The 6346-nt window shown below is 41.8% G+C and overlaps 1 long non-coding RNA gene across 1 annotated transcript; it reads right to left on the reverse strand.

Annotated features, from left to right (window-relative positions):
* Positions 1–227: 227 nt before the first annotated feature.
* On the reverse strand, positions 228–3040 carry LOC125140159. The gene is made up of 3 exons (XR_007139404.1): positions 2721–3040; positions 958–1433; positions 228–467 (listed from the first exon to the last, which is right to left on the reverse strand). It is a non-coding gene; the product is annotated as an uncharacterized LOC125140159 (long non-coding RNA).
* Positions 3041–6346: the final 3306 nt, after the last annotated feature.

Consider the following 6346-nt stretch of genomic DNA (forward strand, 5'->3'; position numbering starts at 1 on the left):
TAAACTATAGGAATACATCCTGGATGTGACACAGTTGCTTTCGATTCTTTTTTTTTTTTTTTTGACATTGTTAATACAAACCAATTAATAAATAATAAATAATGTTAAGAATACATTAAGTACATTAAGAATACATTAACATTATTTATCATTTATTAATTTTATTGATGTTGAAGTTTAGTTCTAATAACCAGCATTTGGAAACTGAAGCATCGAGCAGCGTTTTTACTGAATGATATTTTTTAGCTTACCGCTATCACGGATAATGACTTTGCAGTGAAACGTTTCCTCTTACAGACTGAAACTGTCAGCTTATAGCTGGTTGTGATTTCAAACCCGTCCGAGTCGTTTACTTTGGATCATTAATCTTTTACTCAAACATCTTTGAGAACTCACCAAACCTGAACCAGCCACCTTCAGTATTATATACCTGCACCGATCACACCCTTCATCACTCAAGTGTGTTCCTATAAAACAAACAAAATCCTCATGGAGCTTTTGTACTGTGTTGCAATGTTTGATTATCCTGCTTGGCACTGCTTTACTGTAAACACTGGGCATTCGTACAAAATTAATAAGCAGGGAATAAACCTTTTATTAAGTTTTTTTTTTAAATAAAAAAAGAAATGATGTGTATTTGTTTGTTGTTATTTGTTGATCGTTATATCTGCACTGTTCGGGATTGTCATTCAAGTCTTTGGTACGTGTGAATAAAATGCTAATGATTTATTTTAGTGGGTATCTTTTCAAAATTTGAGGCCTTTTTTCTTTGCAGGAAAACTACTTAACTATAAAAAACTTAACTTAATTGTAGAAACTACTTAATTATATTATAAATCTCATTAGTCTTCTTTTAAAACCGAAGGCACATACAGTGTGTAATGTCTGTAAATGATGTACTCATGCTCGTCGTATACGAACATACTAAAGTTTTAGATAAAGTGTCTTGGTCCTTACTGTGAATGAAAACCTCGAGACGTACATCAACACTCGAGAGGAAAGTCTTTGTTTCTCTGTTGGCTCGTTTTCCGCCTCTGTGTGAGATCTCTGAATCATTCCCCGTGATTCATTCAGGCCCAGGTCTTGCGTCATAGTCAACCGTTACAGAGTTGACTTAATTGCTAAGTTTGCTCGCTGCTGCCAAGTCCGAGCCTTGTGGTGTCAAAAAGGCTGCAGAGAAGTTGCCAAGTGCCGAACTTGTTTGACTGTTCGGCTTACTCGCCAGTTTAACTAATCCCATGTTCCTGGCCCGAGGAACCTTTGGAGGAAGAAGGGTGCTGGCACATAGAAAGAGCTGTCAGTCTGCTGAACTATAGGAGATCTGGGTTTAATTTGTGAGAGAGGACCAGGCAGAACCAGAGAGTGATACAGGCTTTTGTCCCAGTGTGTCAGGTCAGTCTTTGTGTAGGGTTTCAGACTTGACGTGATCGTGCCTGAGGGTGAAAAGCACAGCAATCTGGTCGATCGGAGGGTTTCAGGTCCAATCTGTGAATGTGCAGTTACATAAATTCCTGACTGAATAACAACAACACTTAACCATTAGCTATCTAGCTGTAAGTTATAAACAATTTGAAGTGTTTTGGCTTCGTGACATCGATCTTGACTTGTTTGGACGAACGAACTGAATGGACTTGACTTGTAGAAAATGGAAAAATGGAAGAAACAACATGACTTTTTTTTTTTTACTAATCAGACCAGAAATAATACATTAAATGAAATTCTAACCTCTCTAGCCCTGTATCTAGTCTCCATCCTTCAGCTAAATCATTTACATAGACGCATGTTGCTAAACCGCAGCAGTCGACCTGCTACAGTATAAAAGCTGAGCTGGTTTATGTGAAGAAATGTTTTGTTTTTCTTTCTTTCACACAATGATTCGTTTTACTAGGTTTTTTCTTGGTTCCGGTTCACTGAAAAACTTTGCAGCCCCAAGTTGTACGGCTCTGATCTGATCTAAATCTTATGCAAAGATTGCTCAACAGAACTAGAAGCATGTCAAGGCTACACAGTAAGAGTAATGTCCGTTGGTCCGGAGCGGCGTCTGCAGAAGCTTTGTGCAACAGGACCACAGTATTTTACAACCCCAGCTCACATTAAATGCTCTTTTGTGTGTGTAGTATTATGTGTGTGAACATCCAGACTCCCGATGTTTCAGGCTTTGTTTTTAACCTCAAACCCCATCGAGACTGATGAGCGATGATTGTGCCAGGCGCTCAAGAGTCTGCAGGGACTTGTATGTGTCATGTGCCTGCCTGTGGCATACGCAATGTGTGTGTTTACGCGAGAATGACAGCTAACGGTAAAGCCACGACCGGTTTTTCCGGATCTCTGTGCCATCAAGCATCGGCTTGCCTTCAGAAAGCCTGGGAATCAGGGTGTCTCTGCTACGTCGCTGACGCACAGGATCCATTCTCATCCCACTCATCTGTTTATTATTTTCCTGTGGAGACTTGCAACTTTACAAGGTAAAAAAAAAAAACAGCAAGACACAGGGGTGGAGACAGAATTCAAGATCCCTCAAATCCTGAACATTTCCAAACGATATCCTGAGAAAATATGAGAAACTATGTGATTCTTTAAACAAAGCCAGATTTGTTCAGATATGTTTTCTGTTAAAAATCGTGGAGCCGGACAACGTCGCTCGTGCTTTAAATGTTATCTCAGGCAAAAAGTGCATTCCTATGGCTTAGAGAGGAAATCTGATACTAACAATTACTCACAATGGTCACCTGTCACTGTCCTTTAGGCAATGCATCATATTTTGGAGATTGTCTTGGAGGACAGCGCCACATGAAGAACAACATGTAACCGCAGTGATACGATATCCTACCTTAGGAATCAGTGACTTCCTGGGTGTGTTGTTATTGTTGTCGTTGTCTTTGTCGCTGCGTTTTATCCGTCACATTTCAAGATGTGGGAGGATTACTAATCAGATGATTTCACTTCCGCATTCATTTCACTGTAGGATCATTTTCTCCACAGAAATATTTTCAAAAGCCCAAGAACTAAAAAAGGAACCTGAGTTTAATCTGGATCTCAGGGTACTTTTTTTCACACCTATAGTTCGGGTAATTGGGTCAGGACCAAAAGCAAAAAATGATACCTTGTAGCTTTTTATCAGTTTTTGGTTCCTTTTCACACCACACTGATCGTTCTGTTCCGCACCGGTTGAAACGAACCAAAATGCAGTCATGTGATAACATCCACATCACTCATTGGCCACATGTCTTTGAGCGTATTTCCTAAACTCCTCCTCGATTGGTCAGAATAAACGGGCGGGAAATTTCAACGAAACTCCGGAAGTAAACAAAAAGAGGAAAATACAGCATACAGTACACCATGGAGAGACGACTGCGCGCTGCGATTATGTCCGTGGTTGTAATCTACTACATCGCTTGTATACAGCATTCTATGCAAAGTCTTAATTTTCAGAATGAAGCGCGGATGCGGCTTAAAAATATCATTTTAATGCATTGCAAACGACGAAGACGCATCGCAAGACACTTCAGGAGGCGGCGAGCATTACTTTTGTGAAACTGTGACATGCTCATCTTCCGAAAATATTGCCAACGACCCACTACGGCAGCTGGTTTAGTCCAACATGCGCAATACTTTTTGCAGTCAGGTCTATTCGATCTCGGACCGTGTTCTCACCACAAACGAACTGTACCAGAGTCAGTTTGAAAGCGTAACGAGACCATCTCTTCAAGGAGGTCTCGGTACGCTTGTTCAAACCTGAAACTATAGTTTTTTTTTTAACCTCTTCCTGGGTTTCTAAAAAGGATTTGGATTAAGGTGGTTGAAACCTCCACCTGTAATAGATCAGGAACTAAATCAGATTCTTTCAGTGGAAATATACTAATGTTAATGAGTCCTTCAGAGTTCAATAAGTTCTTGGTGGAAAAGTGGCTGAAACCTCGCCCATCATCCGATGAGCAATACTCCACAATGGTGGCCAAAATGAGGCTGACAAAACAGAGCAGAAATGACACCACCCCCAGGATGTGTAAATTAGTATCTGATTCTTGACGTATAATAATGTGTCCTGGCACCCTGGCCTGGTTTTTTTAATTTTTCAGCTATGGCCAGAGAGAGAGAGAGAGAGAGAGAGAGAGAGAGAGAGAGAGAGAGAGAGAGAGAGAGAGAGAGAAAGAGCTGCTTCTGAAATGAAACCATTGTCCTAATGGAGAGCGACAGATGACCGCTGTGAGTACTAAAGCATGTCTAATTTTAGAGGCACTAGTGGAGAAGTTCCTGTGACACTTTTTTCCCTTTAACTGAAGTCAGAAACGCTTTGTGTACGTAAAGCTGAGTTATAATCTTTGTCAGCGGTAACATGAACTGAACATGGCTGGGATTGCAGTTTGTGTTACATTTGCTACATAACGTAATCACTGAAATAAGAAAGACACATATTCTGTAATCACAGCCATGATGAATTCTCCAAGCTGATTGTTCACAAAGTGTTTTTTTTACTTTGTGAAAAAGCAGCTCTAACTATAAGATCCCAGCAGCTCTAACTATAAGATCCCAGCAGCTCTAACTATAAGATCCCAGCAGCTCTAACTATAATATCGCAGCAGCTCTAACTATAAGATCCCAGCAGCTCTAACTATAAGATCCCAGCAGCTCTAACTATAAGATCCCAGCAGCTCTAACTATAAGATCCCTACAGCTCTAACTATAATATCACAGCAGCTCTAACTATAAGATCCCAGTAGCTCTAACTATAAGATTCCAGCAGCTCTAACTATAAGATCCCAGTAGCTCTAACTATAAGATCCCAGCAGCTCTAACTATAAGATCCCAACAGCTCTATCTGTAAGATCCCAGCAGCTCTAACTATAAGATCCCAGCAGCTCTAACTATAAGATCCCAACAGCTCTAACTATAAGATCCCGGCAGCTCTAACTATAAGATCACAGCAGCTCTAACTATAAGATCCCAGCAGCTCTAACTATAAGATCACAGCAGCTCTAACTATAAGATCCCAGCAGCTCTAACTATAAGGCCATGTTCACACTGCAGGTCAGACTTCAGGAGTAGTGTGAACACTCAAATCTGGCCCAGATCTGATTCGGAAAAAAAACCACTTCCATATGTGGTCCTGAATCAGACCCGAATCTGATTTTTTCCAATGTGGCCGCAGTGTGAACAGCCAAGGCGGATTTGATGCGACTTTTACATCAATCTACATCGACATTCGTCACAATTTTCGCGCCGGCGAAAATGTATTTTTATTTTTTTTATTTTTTGTGCCCGCGAAAACGTGACACAAACGTGACTGGTAACGTGTGTGTGTGTGTTAAGAATGTTATATAATAATTTAATATCTTACAGTTAAGCTTTTGTAAAAACAAATAAACAACCAAAAACTACGGTTAGGGTTAGACGATCAAATAGGCCACGCCTACCAGATGACGCAATATCTGTTACGCTGTTCTGAAATCCCTGGAAATAAGTGCATCCCCTACTGTACACTGTAAGTAGGCTTTGTAGGTGACTCAGAATGCAGGCTATCAGAGGCAGGAGACAGAGTAGGTTCAAGTGGTTAAGGTTCTGGTTTGTTGATCAGATGATCAGAAAGCAGAGGCGGAGGTTTAAGTTTCAGCACTGCTAAGCTGCCACTGGTGGGCAAATAAGCAAAGCCCTTAACCCTCTGTGCTCCAGGGGCGCTACAGTATATCATAGCTGCCCCTGCACTCTGGCCCCAACCTCCCAGCTGGGATATGTAAAGAAAAGAATTCCATGTGGTGATTATAAAGGCTTCTATGCCCCAATCACTGTACATTTGGTGGGTTGTGAATAAGGAATAATCTCATAAACACGGTGAAGAGGCAGTTTCCCAGCTCTGTGGCAGAAAAGCAGAAAGACTCTGTTGTTGAAATGTTATTGTGATGGCACAGAGAGCTGAGAGAAGCTTGTGTATCTGGGTGATGAAGGTGTTGTCCAGCATACTTCATATCAGCGGTTTTGTGAACTGGAGAACGTGGATACTGTGGCCAGTCTTGACCCCATGATCCCACCGTTCTTGTCCTGTTGCCTCAGGAGCTGAATGTTTCTGCTGAGACAGAGGCAAGAACAGTCATGCCAGGACTCCCCTCCCCACGCCTTTCGCAAAGTCACATTCCGTGAGACACTTTTCCCACCGAATCCCAAACACACGGCTCTATTCTTTCCTGGCTCCAGTCCAGAAATGTGGGTGTTCACATGAGAGGGGTCGTGCACGCTGCCCGAGGCGACGGTGACCCTCCTGGGCCGAGGGGTTCAGCCCACCACCGGGGAAACACTCTGGGTCCTGTCAAACAACGACAAGTCCACGTTCGGATTCAAGAACACACGTACA

The sequence above is a fragment of the Tachysurus fulvidraco genome, chromosome 24 (genome assembly GCF_022655615.1).
Source record: "Tachysurus fulvidraco isolate hzauxx_2018 chromosome 24, HZAU_PFXX_2.0, whole genome shotgun sequence".
In the NCBI taxonomy this organism is placed as follows: domain Eukaryota; kingdom Metazoa; phylum Chordata; class Actinopteri; order Siluriformes; family Bagridae; genus Tachysurus; species Tachysurus fulvidraco.